General features: G+C 35.1%; 1 protein-coding gene across 3 annotated transcripts in view; it reads left to right on the top strand.

Annotated features, from left to right (window-relative positions):
• TAOK1 (TAO kinase 1) overlaps positions 1–19,592 on the top strand; it is a 140,824-nt gene that overhangs the window by 9,648 nt on the left and 111,584 nt on the right. The window contains exon 2 of one of the 3 annotated variants that reach the window (XM_019739502.2): positions 4,813–4,891. The exons of the other annotated variants lie outside the window; for them this stretch is intronic. The gene's annotated coding sequence lies outside the window, so the exon portion shown is untranslated. The remainder of the gene's footprint in view (positions 1–4,812; positions 4,892–19,592) is intronic. 3 annotated transcript variants of the gene reach the window in all.

Genomic DNA, 19,592 nt, shown 5'->3' with positions numbered 1-19,592 from the left:
ATTTATATGACATGAATTTTAAGTAAACCTGTGGTAATTATCTCACAATATATGTAAATCAAACCATGCTGTACATCTTAAACTTACACAGTGATGTATGTCAAGTTATTTCTCAAAACTGGAAAAAAATGTTACTCTTTGTATCAAGAAAAATTTATGGTTTTCTTGGTATGAAACTATGAAAACACCAAGTCAAGATAGTAATTGATGGAATTTGAATTTAAAGACTACCAGTTTAGCCAGTAAGCTGTGTAGCTTTGGTATCAAAATAAGATTCAGTAATAACACATGTATTTATTCTATAACTTTTGAGTGCTGTGTTAAGCACTGTGCTTACCAAAATAGGTTCAGTAATGACACATCTATTTTATTATACAGTTTTTAGTGTTCTTTGCTAGGTACTGTGCCAGGATGCAGACATGAGTAAGATTTGAGCACATCCATTTTCCAGTGTAGTAGGGATACAGACTTGCCAACAAATACAGACAAGAATGCAGTGCAAGTTTTCTCAATCATGACAGTATTGACGTTTTAGGTAGGATAATTCATTGTTATGGGGATCTGTGCTGTGTATTATAGGATGTTTTTCAGCATCCCTGGCCTTTTCACATTAGATGCCAGTTGTACTCCCTCCCCTAGTTGTGATGATCAAAAGTGTCCAGACATTGCCAAATGTCCCCTGGGGAATAAAATCACCTCTGATTGAGATTTGCTGGTGTAATGAATGTTAAGGATACGATAAGCAGAATGTACAAAGAGCTGTTATAGCACAAGTGAAGTAGAGTTAAGGGATGTTTTGGTGAATGACCCGTGAGGGAGTGAGACTTTATGTGAGTCTTGAGGAAAAGTAGGAGTGGAAAGAGTATTACATACCCGAGAGCATGGAAGATCAATATCTAAGAGGGTGATGACTAATAATTTGTGGCTATAGGCTATTTATTTGCTTTGGGATGGATGTTTGGTAACATGAAGCTGAAAAGATACTTTGGGGCCATATATTTTTAACTATTGAGGCATAATTAATGCAGAAAACTGCATGAATATTAAGTGTAAGCATTCAAATTCAAAAATTTTAGTGGCTTTTAATAGGACAAATTTTTTGCTTGACATGCTATATGTATAGTGTGGGTTGGTGGGGGATTCTGCTTGTTCTTGATAGGCAAGGTCTGAGACTGATGGAGGCTCCATCTCAACACATGGTTCTGTGATCTCTGTGGCAATGGGAAAGAGACTTGCTATGCTAATAAAACTCACCGGCTCTTAAAGGGTCTACCTAGAAGAGAGGGTCCTGTCTTTTTGGCTTATTGTTCACTGGCCAAGCAAGTTATCTGACCTTAAGAGATTTCACAGAGGATAAGAAAGTGCAGTCCTACTAAGTGTCCTGAAAAGAACTGAAATATTTCAACCATGGTAAATATTTGTCATATGTTGAGTTATAGCTTATTTAGTCTTTTAAAAAGTGAATTATGTTGAAATTTACGGTACGAATCTTAGTAGTAGTAAAAGCTACCACTTACTGAGCATTTACTGTGTGTCACATACTTTACTTTTATTTTAATTGTTTACATTTCTGCAAGGTAGATGGTAGTCCCACTTTATACTGAGGAAACTGATGTTAATAATAACTCATTTAAGATCACATAGCCAGTAAGTGATGGAGCTAGGAGTGTGTCTGGAAAGCATGAGCTAGTTGTATTCTACTTGGTTGAGTAGCACCTACTTGGCAGTAGGGGCGGAGGGAGGGAGAAAAAGCTTTATGACTAATCAATCAAATATTGTTCATTAGACTTAAATGAATTAGCAGTGGTTTCTTCCTGTAAATAACATTTTTCTCTAAGACTTTTTTTCTGAAATTTCACAAGTTTAGACCATTTCACTGCATATTAAAGATTCACAGGATTAAAAGTTGCTGTTTCTTATTGTTTTCTTTCTTTCCTTTTTTTTTTTTTTACAACCTTCTATCTGATTTCTGCCTATATTACTCTACTGAACCTGTTCTTTAAGGCTACCTATTTATTATAAGTGTTTGAGTGAGAATCTTTCATCAGTTACTCTTTCTTAGACAGGATTTCCTTTCAGGTTTGTGAATTGCTAGTCATGGGGGTGTTGATAATTAGAATAAGAGGGAGTCTGGCTGTTAGGAATAGAAAGTAAAGTAGAAGGCTGAGTCAGAAGTAGGGGTTTTTATAAGAAAACCTTAGGAAAGATTAAAGGAAACAAGTAAATTTGGTCTGTAAAGCTGTCTTCTTACCTCTGTTGGAAGGAAAGTGCTTATCTTTGAGAGGCTGACAGTACTTTAACATGAAGTTAATGGACAGAGCTAAGGCTCTCTGTAATGGGGAAGGCCTCTGAAAAGTTAGTCAAAGCATTTCCATCATCCCAGCTATCCTTGCCGTTCAGGCCATGGTGGGTCTTTGGAAAATAAGCAGCTTTTGCCTTGAAATCAGAAAGGCCTTAAATAATGGGGAAAAGTTATTTAGAATAAGTTATTTGAAGATACAAAAGATACAAAAATTTGTAACATGAAAAGTAAGTTACCCTGCCACCTTGTACCCCTTCCTACAGGCAACCACATATCTTGTGTATCCTTTCAAAGACAGTTGGCATTAAACATTGTAGTAGGGGGAAAAAAACCCTCTTAGTATGCAAGTCTGCAGAAGAACAGTAAACATTTACAAGCACTTCATCAAAACTTTGAGGAGAAACATGAAAAGTCTGTCTTTAGCAAATTAATTGTATGATGCACATGGCTAATTTAGGATATATAACATTGGTATTTACTTAGTAATTTAATGTGTGCAGAAAAATGTAAAAAAATTTTCTAAGAGCGGAAATCTACTTGTGACTTTAGTCCTCCTGACCCTGTTTTCTTTTTATATCTTAAGTGCCTGAAACATCAGTTTGTTTGTTAGATAGATTTTCAGGGAACAGGACTTTTGAGTTTAGAGAGAGACACTCTCTCTGTTTGCAAAGTACTATGTTAAGTGCTAGAAAGAAAAAAAAGGTGTTTATGAAAGACAGCTTTAGAATTCACAAGGAGAATAAATTCATGGATGATGGTCTTTTATGTCTTCTCCTTATAATGCTTAACACTATTTATCACTCCCTTCTTAAAAATTTTATTTTAGTGGTTCTTTCTGCTGCTAACTGTAGATGTTTCTTAGCACTTGATACTTTTGTTTCTTGCTCTGATCTTCTTTCTCTCCTTTTTCCACTGCCTTTCCCAACCCCATCCTTTATACCCAACTGCCTGCCTGAAATGTCTTATATTTCTTGGATATCTGTAGACACATCAGGTTCAACACATCTAAAATAAATTGATCTTTTTCATCTTGTAAGAGGATCCTTTTATTTACCTACCTGTTTCAATGTTAATTAACATGTTTTTTTTAAGTCAACTTTAACAAGGTATAATTTATTTGCAGTAAAATTCACGCATTTTTTGGTGTATAGATCAATGGCTGTAACCATTACCCTACTGAAGATAAAGAACATTTTTATTTCCTCTGAAAATTCCCCAGAGCCCATTGCAATCAGTCTCATCCCATTTTTATTCCTAGTTAGTCACTGATGTGACTTCTGTTACTGTTAATTAGATTTGTCTTTTCTAGAGTTTAATAGAAATGGAATCATACAGTATATATTTTTGTGTTTGGCTTCTTTCTTTTGGCGTAATGTCTATGACATTTATCCATATTGTTGCATATACCGTGTTTCCCCGAAAATAAGACCAATAGCTGGACAATCAGCTCTAATGTGCAAAAATTAATAGTAAAATAAGACCGGGTCTTATATATAATGTAATGTAATGTAAACAATATAATATAAATAATATAAATATAATAATACCGGGTCTTATATTAATTTTTGCTCCAAAAGATGCATTGGACCTGATTGTCCGGCTAGGTCTTATTTTCGGGGAAACAGGGTATCAGTAGTTCCTTTCTTAAATTGCTTAGTAATATTCTAGTGTTTGGATATACAACAATTTATCCATTCACTTGTTGATTGATATTTGAATTATTTCCAGTTTTTGGCTATTCTGAGTAAAGCTGCTGTGAACATTTGTGTATAAGCTTTTTTATGGACAGGTATTTTTATTTCCGTTAATAATCTTTCTAAAGTCTTGCAAACTAGAAACTTTTGAGATTTTTTTTTGATTCTTTTAATCTCCTCACCTGTACTCATCCAGTAGTTATAAAATCATAGGGTTTCTTCCTTTGAAATATGTTTCATCCTTTGTTCTCTTTTTCACGGATATTTAATGTAATTTTTTTGAAAACCTGTATTAGGAATAGGGGACATATGAGTAGTTATGCAGATGGTGTCCTTGCTGAGTGAGGTTTATAGTGAGGTGGAAATGTTGACTAAAATTGGTGAGAAGATGGTGCTGACATTGAAGGTACAAGTTGGGGAAAAGGGATGTTGCTGCTGGATGCACTCCATCCCTGTAAGTGCGGTTTTAGTTCCTGTTTTAGTTGATAGGTTAAGATTGCCACTTTTAGTTTGTTTGTTTTTTTTTTGTTTTGCTGTATATTCATGGGTATGTATGTGGTTTGGAGTGGTGAAAAAGAAAGTTTATCATCATGGATGTTCTCATTGCTTTGTGACCTTGAGCAAATTATGTAACCTGTCTGGGTCTCAGTTGCACCATTTGTAAGATGGGGATAATTTGGGATTAGATGCATTATTATACTCATATGTATTGCTCTTAGAACAGTAACTGGCATATTGTGTTATATAAGTGTTAGCTAGTATTAGTACCTTACTTTTAAATTACTTAAAATGCTCTCTTTTCTGTTCTCATTTTAGTTCCTCTTACTTAATTCCTCTTATATAAGAGTTATCTCCTAACACACCACTCTTCTGTTACCCGTTCAAACTTACAAAGGTACAGTATCATCTGGTAACTATTTGTGTCTTTTTTTTTTCAATTGTGGTAAAATGTACAAATAATAAACTGCACAAATGAAATTTTACAAATGTATCCACCACTCAGATTAAGTTATAGAAAGTTTCTAACATTTTGGAAGGTTCCCTCTTGTCCCTTCCCCCTCAATAACCACCCCTCATCATCTGTTTTGACTTCTTTATTATTTTCGCAAATAAGCCATTTTTTAAATTGAGGTATAATTGACATAGAACATTATTAGTTTCAGGTAAACAACATAATGATTCGGTACTTGTATATATTATGAAATGATCACCACAATAAGTCTAGTTAACATTTGTCACCATATATACATGTATTTACATTTTTTTCTTGTATGAGAACTTTTAAGATCTCTTAGCAACTTACAAATGTGCTGTACAGTATTCACTGTAGTCACCGTATGACACCAATCTGTTTTCTTTATGAGCTTGTTTGTTTTTAAATTCTATGTATAAGTGAGGTCATAGTTTTTGTCTTTCTCTGTCTGACTTATTTCACTTAGCATTGTGCCCTCAAGATCCATCCATGTTGTTGCTAGTGGCAAAATTTCATCCTTTTTATGGCTGAATAATAATCTATCGTGTGTGTGTGTGTGTGTGCGCGCGTGTGTGTGTGTGTATCACATTTTCTTTATGCTTTTGTTCACTGATGGTCACGTAGGTTGCTTCCATGTCTTGGCTATTGTAAACAATGCTGCAGTGAGCATGGGGGTGCATATCTCTTTTCAAGTTAGTGTTTTTGTTTTCTTCAGATAAATACCTAGAAATAAAATTGCTGGACCATGTGGTAGTTCTATTTTTAATTTTTTGAGGAACCTTCATACTGTTTTCCAAAGTGGCTGTGCCAATTTATAATTCCACCAACAGTGAAGGAGCGTTCCCTTTTCTCCACATCTTCTCCAATACTTGTTATGTCGTATCTTTTGGTAACAGCCATTTGAACAGGGGTGAGGTGATATATCATTGTGGTTTTGATTTACATTTCCCTGATAATTAGTGATGTTGAGCACCTTCTTATTTACCTGTTGGCCATCTCTATGTATTTGGAAAAATGTCTATTCATATCTTGTATGCAATTTAAAATCAGATTTTGGGGTTTTTTGTTTTTTCTCTCCCTTGGGTTGTGTACGTTCTTTGTATTATTTTTATATTAACCCTTTATCAGATGTATGATTTGCAAGTATTTTCTCCCATTCCATAGGTTGTCTTTTGTTGATGGTGCACATAATTCTTTTGTTTAATTTTTAAAGTTATCTGTGATTGGCCTTTCCATATCTATGCAGCTTTATTTCCTCTTACCGCCCAGCGTACAGCCTGTGTTACATCTGCGCTGCCTGTGTTCATGAGGTCCTCTTAGCGCCCTTGGATCACATCTGGCCGATTCTCCCTGTCCATTTCAAATCTTCCATTAAAATTGTCTCCAACTGCTCTAGCTTATACTGTCCTTCTTTAAGTTCTTTTTGGACCTCAGTATCCCAGTTTAGGACTTAATGAGGTATTTTCCTTTTTTGTAATTACTTACTCATCTTAACTTTAGTAGGACTGTGGTTATTTTGCGTCCCTCTCTTATAATGCCTAGCGTAGGACACATAGTACTAATTGTTAAATAGAATCTAACTAAATTTTTAAAATTTAAGTTCCCTTCAGTGTTGGACAGCAAGTAGCAGTCATAGTAGAGAACTTGACAGAGAAGTAGGACAACTATTTATAAACCCACAAGAAGTAAAAAGCACAGCTCCATGAACCTATGTAGATTTTGAGGCTGTCCCAGTATGTGAGACTACAGTAGAATCTGAAATTTAGAACTGGGAAGGATCATAGAGAGAATATAATTAGGCCTCCCTGCTTCCTTTAATACTGAACCCATGGGAGTTGCTTGTGTGGTCGCAATAGGTCTGTGAACTTCCTGAGGGTGTATGCAATTTGCCATGTGTACACGTGTACATTCTTCTAGGGTAAGAATTTGTAACCTAATTGGATTTTCAAAAGTATTTGTGGATTTTCAAAAGCCAAAATATGACATTTTACAGATGAGACAACTGAGGCTCAGAGATAATTAAGACACAAGAGGGATGACTTACTCGTACGTTGTTATTCACAGTGATGATCCTGAGTCAACAGAAAAATAGTATTATGTTCAGTGTGTTTTGCTTTATAAAAAGGAAACACAACTGTATGGAAGTACCTGATACAGTTAGGAAATATTTCTATCCCAAATGGTTAAAATAAACTTTTAAAAAATTGAGGCAAAATTGACATAACAATTTTAAAGTGAACAATTCAGTGGCACTTAGTACATTCGTGTTGTGCAACCATCACCTCCATTCTAGGTTAAGTAAAGCATTTTACTTATTGTGGGTGCAAACCCTTTACCCATTAAGCTGTTGCTCCCTCTTCTTTTGCCCCTGCTCCTGATAACCACCAATCTTTGTTCTGCCTCTGTAGATTTGCCTATTCTGGATATTTCAGACAAATGGAATTGTACATTGTACAACTGTTTGTATCTGACTTCTTTCACTTAGCATAATGTTTTGGAGCTTTATCCACATTGTAACATGTATTAGTATTTCATCCCTTTTTATGGTTGAGTAATATTCTTTTTCTGTATTTACAGTTTGTTTATTCGTTCATTTGTTGATGGACATTTTTGTTATTATAAATAGTACTGCTATGAACATGTGTGTTTATGTACTTCTTTGAGTACCTGTTTCCAGTTCTTGTGGTATATGTCTAGGAGTGCAATTGCTGGGTCATATGGTAATTCTGTGTTTAACTTTGAGGAACTGCCATCTGTTTTCCATAATGGCTGAACTATTTTACATTCTCACCAGCAATGCACAAGGGTTCCAGTCTCTCCACATCTATTCCAACAGTTGTTTTCTGTTAAATTTTTTTTTATTTTTAATTATAAGCCATCCTTGTGGGTGTGAAGTGCTATCTCTTTGTGGTTTTGATCTGCATTTCCCTAGTGACTAATGATGCCATGTTTTCAATTTGCTTACAGGCTATTTGTATATCTTCTTTGGAAAAATATAAAATAAACTTTTGATTCTCAAAGGGGTATGCTTAAGTTGCTAAGAAAAATCTTTGAGGATGTAAAATATTTGGTGTTACTATATAATTAAGTGCCGGACTGTTTGGTACAAATACGAAATACTATGGGTAATTTAAAAAAGGAGATAAAGTAGACTACTTTAAACTTTGAAAGAATTTAAGACCCCTTCTAATATTATATACAATTATAAATTTTAATGCAGATAAAGTAATTTTGGGGGTTTTCTTACTTCAAATATTTAAATACTGTCTTTTGACTTGGCATTGAAAGATGCCCATTCAATTTTATCCACAAAAAGCACAATGTTTTAAAGTTATACATGTTAAATTACTTGATTTTAGGTAACATAAAAAAATAATACTAAATAGACAATAGAAATAAGCAGGTGAAAAATAAAGGTAGGATAACAAGATGAGTCCTCTAGTAAAATACTCTGAAAGTATCCATGGTATTTATTATTTTTTAAGATTTATTGAGGTATAATTGATATACAAATAATTGTACATATTTAGTGTATACATTTTGATGAGTTTGGACATAAGCATACACCTGTGATACCTCACCACAGTCAAGACACTGAACATATCCATCCTCTCCAAAAATTTCCTTATGTTCTTTTGTGTTTTTTGTGGTTTTGTTTTTGAATTAAGAACACTTAACATGAGAGCTATCCTCTTTAACATATCTTCGTGATATTACTATTGAAAGAAGTAGACTTAGAATTTGTTCTTCCATGCTTTTTTCCAAAGTAAGGAGAGAAATAGTCACATATAAGATTTAGTGTCCATTGTATTTTATGGAAAAAAAGCTAGTTATTCTATGAGAAGTTTTAGAGAAAATAATTGGATCATCGTAAAATGAGTGGTTATATACTAGAAATTAATGCAATAAATCAAGTAGAACATATTGAGTGGCTTTTTCTATTAACGCAAGATGAAAGTATATATTTGTCAGTTTTTTAGCCTGATTTAACTTTAAAACTATGTTGAGTAAAATTTTTAAAACTGATTTGAGATTTTAGTCTCCCTCCTTGGAATTCTATTTAGTGCCATGCTTGGTACTTTAGAGAGGCAAAGTTTGAACTCATTAATTTTCAAAAAGGAGTAAGCTCAGTCAAGGCAGATACTATCTTTTACTCATCTTTTATTATTTAATAAATAGTTCTTAAGTGAAATTGTTCCTATATTTGCTTCTCCCACTTAATCATTTCTGAATCCCCAGCACCTAGGATAGTGTCTGGGACTGGGGTAGAGGCCTGGTGAATATTGACTGAATTGTGCTTGTTTTGGCTTACCGGTAGGTCTTGATATTGTCTAATTGCAATCTGAAAGCAAGGGTGGTTCCAGCTTGTGGAAATAAGAATGCTTCATCTTCTCGTAGTCACTTCCCCTGTGAGTTACTGTATGTATTTGGGTTTGGGAACGTGGATCATTACTAAACCTTAATGTTAATGATTTGCTGTGATAATTATATATTTTAGCATATGGTCAAAACTGATATTTTCCCCCCTCAGTTTTTACATTTTTAAAGGATGTTTTGCTCCTCTTTTTTGTGGAAACTTTCCTTTGACTTAACTCATAGTAATTGCTTAGAATGAGACATTTGAGTTGTTCATACCTTTGGGCTGTTGTGAATAATACTGCTACGAACTATGGTGCACAAGTATCTCGTTGAGCCCCTGCTTTCAATCCTTTTGGATGTATCTTAGGGCTACTCCAGTATTCTTAACTGGAGTGTTTGCGTGGTGTAGCTTCCTTGCTTTTAACCTATTTTTGTCTTTATATTTAAAGTGAGTTTCTTATTCACTATTTTTAAAAATTTATTGGGGTGACAATTGTTACTTATTCACTATTTTTTTTTTTTTTTTTTTTAAAGATTTTATTGGGGGAAGGGGAACAGGACTTTATTGGGGAACAATGGTCAAATTGTTGTCCTTCAGTCTTAGTTGTGGAGGGTTCTGTTCAGCTTCAAGTTGTTGTTCTTTCAGTCTTAGTTGTGGAGGGCGCAGCTCAGCTCCAGGTCCAGTTGTCATTGCTAGTTGCAGGGGGCACAGCCCACCATCCCTTGCGGGAGTCGAACCGGCAACCTTGTGGTTGAGAGGACACTCTCCAACCAACTGAGCCATCCGGGAGCTCAGCGGCAGCTCAGCTCAAGGTGCCATGTTCAATTTTAGTTGCAGGGGGCGCTGCCCACCATCCCGAGTCGAGGTGAACTGGCAACCTTGTGGTTGACCAGCGCTCCAACCAACAACTGAGCCATCCGGGAGGCAGCTCAGCTCAAGGTGCCGTGTTCAATCTTAGTTGCAGGGGGCAGAGCCCACCATCCCTTGCGGGACTCGAGGAATTGAACTGGCAACCTTGTGGTTGAGAGCCCACTGGCCCATGTGGGAATCGAACCGGCAGCCTTCGGAGTCAGGAGCACGGAGCTCTAACCGCCTGAGCCACCGGGCCGGCCCACTTATTCACTATTTTTAAGCTTCATTAAAATGAATTTAGAAAAGTCTTTATGCAGGGGCTAATTTAGCCTTGCTGTTAAGGTATGACCCTTGGGGTCTCTACTGAATGTTCCACGTCTCCAACACAGACTCTCCACTGTGGTTGAGTTGGAAATCCGACTCCCTCCCAGCTTCGTATAACCTCTGGGCATTCAGCCTCCTAACACTTGTTCTTTGCCTGGCCCTGTGGAGTTTCACCCTGTGCATATGTAGCACAGTATTCAGTCAAATACTAAACCATCCCCTAAACAGTTCTGGAATTCTTTCCCTAAAAGGCCCACTTTCTCTATCTGTTGATTGGCCTAACTGAACTCTGATCTCTGTCTTTTGAGTTCAGAGAGACCGCCATGCTTTACTTGGAGTTCCTTTCCCTGTACTACATTCTGGAAAGTGTTTCCAGGTAGAAAGCCAGTAACCATAGAACTTTTCTATTTGTTTCACTCCTCTCAGAGCTTGAGGTCATGTGTTGCCTCGTCCAGTGTCTGAAAAAGAATTTTATGTTTTTCCAGTTTTGCCGGTGTTTATAACAGGAAGATAAATCCTGTCCCAGTTATTTTGTCATTGCTCAGAAGCAGAAGCTGATCCTAAATTTGCACCAAATTTCAAAAACAATTTGGTTTAAATTTTGTCATTGTATTATGGCCAATATTGTGACATTATTTTTAGTTTCATTAAAGTATAGTTGACTTACAATATTATAAAAGTTTCAGGTATAAAACATAATGATTCTATATTTATACACTTTACGATGTGATCACCATAAGTCTAGTGACCGTCTGTCACTGAATAAGGTTATCATTACGATGTTATTGACTATATTCCCTGTGCTGTAGTGTGACATCATTATTGGTTGAACTGTGACAGCACTTACTTGACACATTTCTACTTCTTCTTTTGCCTTTTGGAAGAGTTAGTGGGGTCAGTGGAAGAATGTAACCCATATAGAAATAAGTGACTGGAGAATATGTAATAAAACATACAAAGTGACATGAGCTTTTTCCCCCTACAATATGCTAGTGGGTTTGTGGAATTGATGAGACTTTACATACAAAGGAACAACTGAAATAGATTTGGAAGGGTGGATAAAATTTATAGGCAGAGATGGTGTTTGGTGGGTAGCATTTCAAAGGAAGAGAATAGCACTAATAAATACAGAGGGTGCCAAAAAAAATGTATGCTCATTTTAAGAAAGGAAATAACTGTATTAAAATTGTAATAATATATACCGATAACAAAAGATGAATACAAATCATGGGTATAAGGTCTGACAATTAAGTTTGCGAACTCATCCTAGAAAAAGTGCTGCATACCTCATTGCTGAATATCATTATGGTCACCTTCGAAGTGCTCCCCTTGGGAAGCTATGCACCGACGCCAGTGCCTAGTCCACCCTTTGTAGCAATTTTGGAACTCCTTCTGGAAGGGCCAGGCCATCAGAGCTGTCATCATATTACCCTTGATGTCCTGAATGTCATCAAAATATCTTCCTTTCAATATTTCCTTTATCTTTGGGTAAAGAAAGAAGTCATTGGGGGCCAGATCAGGTGAGTAGGGAGGGTGTTCCAATACAGTTATTTGTTTACTGGCTAAAAACTCCCTCACAGACAGTGCTGTGTGAGCTGGTGCATTGTCGTGATGCAAGAGCCATGAATTGTTGGCGAAAAGTTCAGGTCGTCTAACTTTTTCACGCAGCCTTTTCAGCACTTCCAAATAGTAAACTTACTTAACTGTTTGTCCGATTGGTACAAATTCATAATAATTCCTCTGATATCAAAAAATTTTAGCAACAGCATTGCAATAAGTTCGCAAACTTAATTGTCAGACCTCGTGTGCTATTTTTATTTTGAAAGAAATTCTAAGATCTAATCAATATACCAGATTTTGTTGATAGTAAAGTAATTAAATTTTTATCTTGTGATTTTACTTTAGTATTAAAGGAAAACTGTATTGAGATTTGGGAAACCCCACAAGAGCTTTATCTTCCATTTGAACAAAAACGACAAAAATTCAGGGTTTGTGTTTCGACTCATTCTCTCTCTAAATATTAGTTAAAAAGTTGTCTATTCAGTTGCATAATGAATGGAAGGAAAGCCATAAAACTTGTGTATTGCTCAACTGGGGCATCTGCCTTCTATTTTTTTTTGAGAATACTAGGGAGGGCATAAAGCTTAGAAATGTAACTTACAAGTGGATCTTCATACAATGGAATTTATAATGGAGGTAACAGCAGATGTGTCTTAAATAATCAAAAGTAGTTCATATTTTGCTGGTTATTACTTCTTCTCAGGTTTGGGCATGATTTGGTATAGGCTAAATTGTTTCTATTTTCAATTGTTGCCCCTTTCCACTTCTAAGTTAAGTCTGTGTTAGGGAGAATATCATATTGGAAATAATCTTAAGACAATTGTATTTTATTCCTCAGATTCTCATATTCAGAAATTATTGAACAAAACCTAATAGTCTTGGCTTATAAATAATCAATTTTGATTCAATAGTAGGTTCAATTAGTTTCGTTACTTTTAAGGACACTGTTGATTGACCATTATGTTATATATTTTCTTAAATTTACATTTAATAATTGTATTAGCTTTCATTATTCTAATTCAGCAACTCTCATCCTTTGGCTTATCAAAAAAAGCTGCTTATAAAAAAAAATTACAGATTCCTGCACCACACTTCCAAAAATTCCTATTTAGGTTAGATGAGGGGCCTAGGAGTATGCATTTTAAAAACATGAAGCAGTTCTCATGCGGGTTGCTGTGGATCACACTTTGACAAAATGTGAATGTGCACCAAAATGTTATATGTACTTTCACAATTCCTGCTTATTAAAACCATATTTTTCATTGTTCACCTATAGAATTTCTATATTCATTGACATTTCTTGAATGCCTACTATCTCTGAGAGACATTGTGTTAGGTACATCAGACTCAGAGAAAAATAAGTAGCCTCTGCCTTTAAGGAACTTACCTAGTGGTAGAGTGAGACAGATACATAAACAAGTAATTTAGAACAATGAGATGATGTAAGTGCTAATTGAGTGTAAGCAAATCTTATGGAAGCATCACACACATACACACACACACACACATACCCAATTAATTGTGCCTGGAAAAAGAGTTGCGTTGGAGAAAGTTTCCCACTAGGGATGATAACCAGGTGATAACCAGAAATTGAAGAAAGGAAAGGAGTATGGCATGAAGTGCTTACTAGGTATGAGCACTATGTTTTCTACACAGATTTCATTTACCCTCACAAAATCCCCATGACAGGTATTATTTCCCTTATTTTAGAGATGGGAAAGCTGAGTTCAGAAAGATTAAGTTACTTGCCCAACAACTTAACTGCCAACAGTTCGTATGTTAGCAGATCCAGTTAGGGGACTTAGATAATATAATTCCAGAACCTGTGTTCTTAGGTACTGTGTGTTCAAGGCTTGGTGATAAACTGCGAGGCCTGTGTCTTCAGAGCACAGGAAGTTAGAAGGAGATGAAACTAACGAGGTAGGTAGAGTCAGACCATGCAATTCTTGAACATTACATTAAGGATTTTGTTTCAACCAAAGTAGTGTAGAGGCACTGAAAACTTAAATAGAGGGAATGACATAATCAGATTTGCATTTTGAAAGGTCATTCTGGTTGTAGTAGACCAAATGGATTGGAGTGGGGCCAAGAGTGGATGCAATGGCACCCTTTTGGAGGTTGTTATAGTAAGTAGCCCGAGTGAGATAAAGTGGTAGCCTGGATGGACTAAGGAGGTGATTGTGGAGATGGAAGAAAGTGGGCCAATTTGAGAAAGATTTAGGTCATGGTGATGGATAAGGTTATGAGTGAAGGAAGGGGGGGATATCAAAAAAATCACACTTAGGTTCTGACTTGTTGAATTGGATGCATTAGGTTGGTTTCCTTTATTTTATATAGGACACACAGGAAGAAGGTTGGTTTGAGTGACTAGATTATGTTGAGTTAGAAGTGCCTTTTAAGATATTCAAGTGGAAATGTCAAATACATAATTTTATAGTACCATTGAACTTTCTATGTAGTAAATAAATGGGTTGCCCATTCTTTTCTCTCTAATAACATAGCTGATTAGTACTTTTCCAGGGCTTTATCACAGTTATCTCTTGAGTTACTGGTAATAAAAAATAATGTAAAGAGAGTTTGATTCTGAGTTATTAGAGCTAATAAGAGAATGTGACAAGATTCTTCAATCTAGAAGGCAACTAAGATAAATATGTTAGGACAGTTCTCCTTTGGAGAATGGCAGAACCCAGAATATATCCTGGGGAAAGACTAGTAAAAAGGGCAAAAAGGGCTAATCTAAATCTAAAATAACAATTGAAAAGCAATCTGTTTTAAATATTGAAAAATATTCCTTTTGGTAAGGAATTATTCTTGCCTTACCTAAATTACAATTATCCAAGTTACTGTAGATCCACAATGGAAATAGTTATCCCAGAATGAAAGTGTTTTTTCTTTATTTCCCCCTCATATTAATTTGATGATACACTGATAAATCACCACAGCATTACTTTATACATTTGGGCATATTGAGTATTTTAACTATTCTCTTTAAATTTCTTGGGGGAAAAATTGTGTGACTAATATTTATTGAATAACATTAAAAACTATTCTAAGCTCATTAGACTTTGATTATTGAGCTTAGATCAGTGGTTTCCCTTTGTCAGAAAATATGCTGCCACTTTTGAAAGCATTGTGATATTGAACTAACAAGGCAAAGCTTTGGATGCAGATTTTGTAACTTCTAGGTATTGTAATGTTGGTATTTGTGTTACTGATATTTTAAAGTTCTCTGGAAAACGTTTTAAAAGTAAATCATGGATAGATGTAGAACATTTGGAAGATAAAAACCATCCCTGGTTTTAATACCCAGAGATATCACTGCTTTGGTGTTACTTCCTTTATTATTGCTTCTCTGTATTTTTAATGTACAGGCAGTATATAGTATAGTAGTTAAAAATAGGAATTCTAGAATTAAAATCCCCTGGGTTCAGATTTCTCTTCCACCACTTATTAGCTATGTGATTTTAGCAAATCACTTGATTTCTCTGAATCTTGAATTTCTCATTTGTAATATGGTGATAATAAAAGTAAATATTACTTTTTTACTGCTGTGTGCCAGGTACTTTGCTAAGTATATTATGTGTAAAGTCTTAATCATAACATCTTAAGAGCTACTGAGTCCCTCTAAGAGGATAAATAATGGATGTAATGTACTTAGTACTTAGGACACAATAATGTTACTGATGTATTTTTAAAAATTGCATTTATACAATACATTTAACCTGTTACTAAAGCTTTTATTGTGGCCACATTCCCATACCATTAATATTCTTTGAAAATGAAATTTAAAAAATGGCTTTGTAGAAGTTCATCAAATTGATTCACTTACTTAACTCTCCAGTAGTAGACATGTAGATCATTTTTAATTTTTAGTATTTTAGAACATATTTAGTATGTTTCCTTTAATTTCTAGAGGTAGAATTGAGTCAAAGAGCAGAACATTTTTAAGGTTCTTGGTATCTAGTCCTGCATTGCTTTCCAGAAATGTGAATTATTGTACATTTTTATTTTTCATACATTCTTACAAATGTATGAGAATGTACCTTTGAGAGCCCTGGGTATTACTATTAATAAAAAACTTCCTTGAAATTTCAGTTTCCTAAAAAGATGATTTGTTTTCATGTGTGATTTTATTGGTATGGTTTTATTGGTGTAGAGTGAGCTTACTTTGTGTATTCCTTCTTTTGAGAATTGCCTATTGATGTTATTTTTCATATTTATTTGTCTGACTTCTTTATTGATATCCTGTATTAGTTAACATAAACTAGTCTGAAAATATTTTTAGCAGTTTGAGGTTTGTCTATTAATTTTGAGCAATGTTTGGGGAAAACATGTTTTAACATTTACGTAGATAATTAGCTACTCTTTTTGTTGGGGTTTCTTTCTTTCAACTTTATTTAAGTGTGTTTTTCCAGGACCCATCAGCTCCAAGGCAAGTAGTTGTTTCAATCTAGTTGTGGAGGACCCAGCTCAACAGTGGCCCATGTGGGGATCGAATTGGCAACCTTGTTAAGAGCACCACGCTCTAACCGACTGAGCTAACTGGCTGCCTTTATTTGTTTTTATATTTAGTCCTTTCCCAGTATGACATAAAAATTTCAATTTATTTTTTTCCAGTTTTTGTTTCTGATTAAACTCATCAATCTACTTCTGATTAATTTTGTCATATGATATGTAAGGTATAAGAATCTAATTTAGCTTTTTTAAAATAGAAAATCCAGAAATGGGAAATAAGTTTTACATTTTACTTCAGTGCTGATAAAATTTAGGAATGCTGATAAAAACTGCGTCTAGACTTTGAAGAATGCTGTGGTGGATTAGCAATGTCTTCCATAGGTATGGTGGAGGGGTACAGAGAGGATAATGACAGCATTCATATCTGCAATCCCAAATTTAAACATTATTCCAATATTGTTGAATATTCTATTGGAAACACCATCTTTATATGAATTCAAAATAAAATTGGTTGATGGACTTTTCTTGTTTTGCTGTTTTTTTCTTCCTGTTTTAGGGTTATGTATGCATCAAAACAAATTTGAAAGTTTTCCTTCCTTTCTGCATTGAAGTTTGAAAGTACTCACCAATAAAACTATCAAGTTCTAAATCATAATTGGAAGTAACACTGTTTCACTCTTTATTTTCTTATGGTTTTTCTACCTTTTGAGCAATTTTTAGTAATTATTTTCAACTATTGGACTTTTAGGTTGTTTTCAGTTTTTCCCCCTCCTCACTTTGTATTTTGAAAAATGTAAAATTAAACGAAAGGTTACAAGACTAGTACATGAATACCCATGTACTCTTTATCAAGATTCACCAATTGTTAACATATAGCATAAAACTATTGCTGTATTACATACACGCACTATTAGTTCCAGGTGTACAAAGTGACAGCCTGCCCCCAATCTACTACCCCTCTGACATCTTATACAGCTGCTACAACACCACCGACTACCCTCCCCATGTTGTACTCCACTTCACACGCTTTTTTAAATGAACCTTGTGAGTTAGTTGTAAGCATGACTGAAAACTTGAGCATGTATTGCCTGAGAACAAGGACATTCATCTACTAAGCACAATAAAATTTCCAGTCAGGAATTTAATAATACTCTTATCAAATAGTCTATTTAGATTATTCCAGTTTGTCACAATAGTGTCTTTTTAAAGTTGGACTGCTCCCCCCACCAAAAAAAAAAAAATCCAGGACCATATATACATTTATTTGCCATATCTCTTTAGTCTCCTTTAATCTCTAGAGCATTTCCCTGGTCCTTTTTCTTCATATTTTGAAGAATTCAAGTTAGTTGTTTTGTAGCTAATTTCTGTTTTGACAGAAAATCATCTCTTAGATTTTCAAATTTGTTGGGTGGAATTTTAGGTATCTAAGTAGTCTATAAGTAGTGTGGAGTTGTACATATCTAAATAGTTTGACAATCATTTTTCTGTCCCCCAAATCTTTGACACAGTAATTTATAGAATGTTTTTCAATATACACATGGAATTTTGAAAAATTTAAACAAAAATCTTTTTCCTTTGCAAAGTTGTAACACATGTAGATTTTGAGTTATATATTAAACTTAAAAAATTCCTGCTTCATTCCTACTTTGTATTGAAGTTTCTGACACTTGAAAGAATTGTCGCAATTTTATTTGCATTTTAAAAATTCACACGAACTACATTCATTGAAAACAAACTAAAAACACTGATAAATGAAGGAAATAAGTCTTCTATAAATTCTAGCACTCACATACAACAACTGTCAACATTTTCTTCTATACCCTTCCAAACTTTAGAGAATAAGAGTGTATGTGTGAGAGAGACATTAGAAGAATTTTGTATCATTGTAACAGTGCTGTAGCTTGGTTTTCCCTCCTATAACAGTGGTTACATTATTAAACAATGAAAGAATAGAAAAGTAGAGGTGCCATATGACCTATTAAAGGAAAGAGCTGAAAAGAGAGGCGCTTGTCTTATCAATTAGCATTTAGATACTTATCAAGTACTGTAAATAATTCTTAATGGTTATATCAGTTACTTTTCTAGTTCTCAGAATCAGTTGATGGGCATAGGAGAACACTAGAGTGTGTGGTGTGGAAAGTTGCAAATTGTGAAAACATTAAACTTATTTGTTACTAAGTTTCATGTATATGCTATGGCCACAATAAGTGTTGTTTTTTTTTTAAAGATTTTATTGGGGAAGGGGAACAGGACTTTATTGGGGGAACAGTGTGTACTTCCAGGACTTTGTTTTTTCCAAGTCAGGTTGTTGTCCTTTCAATCTTAGTTGTAGAGGGCGCAGCTTAGCTCCAGGTCCAGTTGCTGTTGCTAGTTGTAGGGGGCACAGCCCACCATCCCTTGTGGGAGTCAAACTGGCATCCTTATGGTTGAGAGGATGCACTCCAACCAGCTGAGCCATCTGGGAGCTCAGCGGCAGCTCAGCTCAAGGTGCTGTGTTCAATCTTAGTTGCAGGGGGCGCTGCCCACCATCCCTTGCGGGACTCGAGGAATTGAACTGGCAACCTTATGGTTGAGAGCCCACTGGCCCATGTGGGAATCGAACCAGCAACCTTCGGAGTTAGGAGCATGGAGCTCTAACCGCCTGAGCCACCGGGCCGGCCCCCACAAAATGAATTTTAATTTTAACATTTGTTTTTTAAATAAGACAGTGAAAAGTCCCCCTCCCATTTTTGTGTCTCTGGCTCTTGAATCTGTTCATTAGAGGCCACCAGTGCTATCAGTTTCCAAGTACTCTAAGTATCTTTCCACAGATAGTTTTTGCATGTATGAGAAAATTTGTATATATCCCACATTAATTTGAAATGACCTGATTATTTTAGTCTAATTCTCTTTAGTAGTATTAACATGTATATAGGGCTTTATAATTTTACAATATACTTTTTGATATGTATTCTACCGTGTCTTTCTAACCATTTTGGGAAGTAGTAAATGAAAACTTAGCAGTACAAAAAATAAAAACTACTACTTAAGAAATGCAGAAAGAATGATAGGATCAGGAAAGTATCTTTTTAT

Source organism: Rhinolophus sinicus, linkage group LG15 (genome assembly GCF_036562045.2).
Source record: "Rhinolophus sinicus isolate RSC01 linkage group LG15, ASM3656204v1, whole genome shotgun sequence".
Taxonomy (NCBI): Eukaryota; Metazoa; Chordata; class Mammalia; order Chiroptera; family Rhinolophidae; genus Rhinolophus; species Rhinolophus sinicus.
This window is presented reverse-complemented; position numbering and strand designations above follow the sequence as displayed.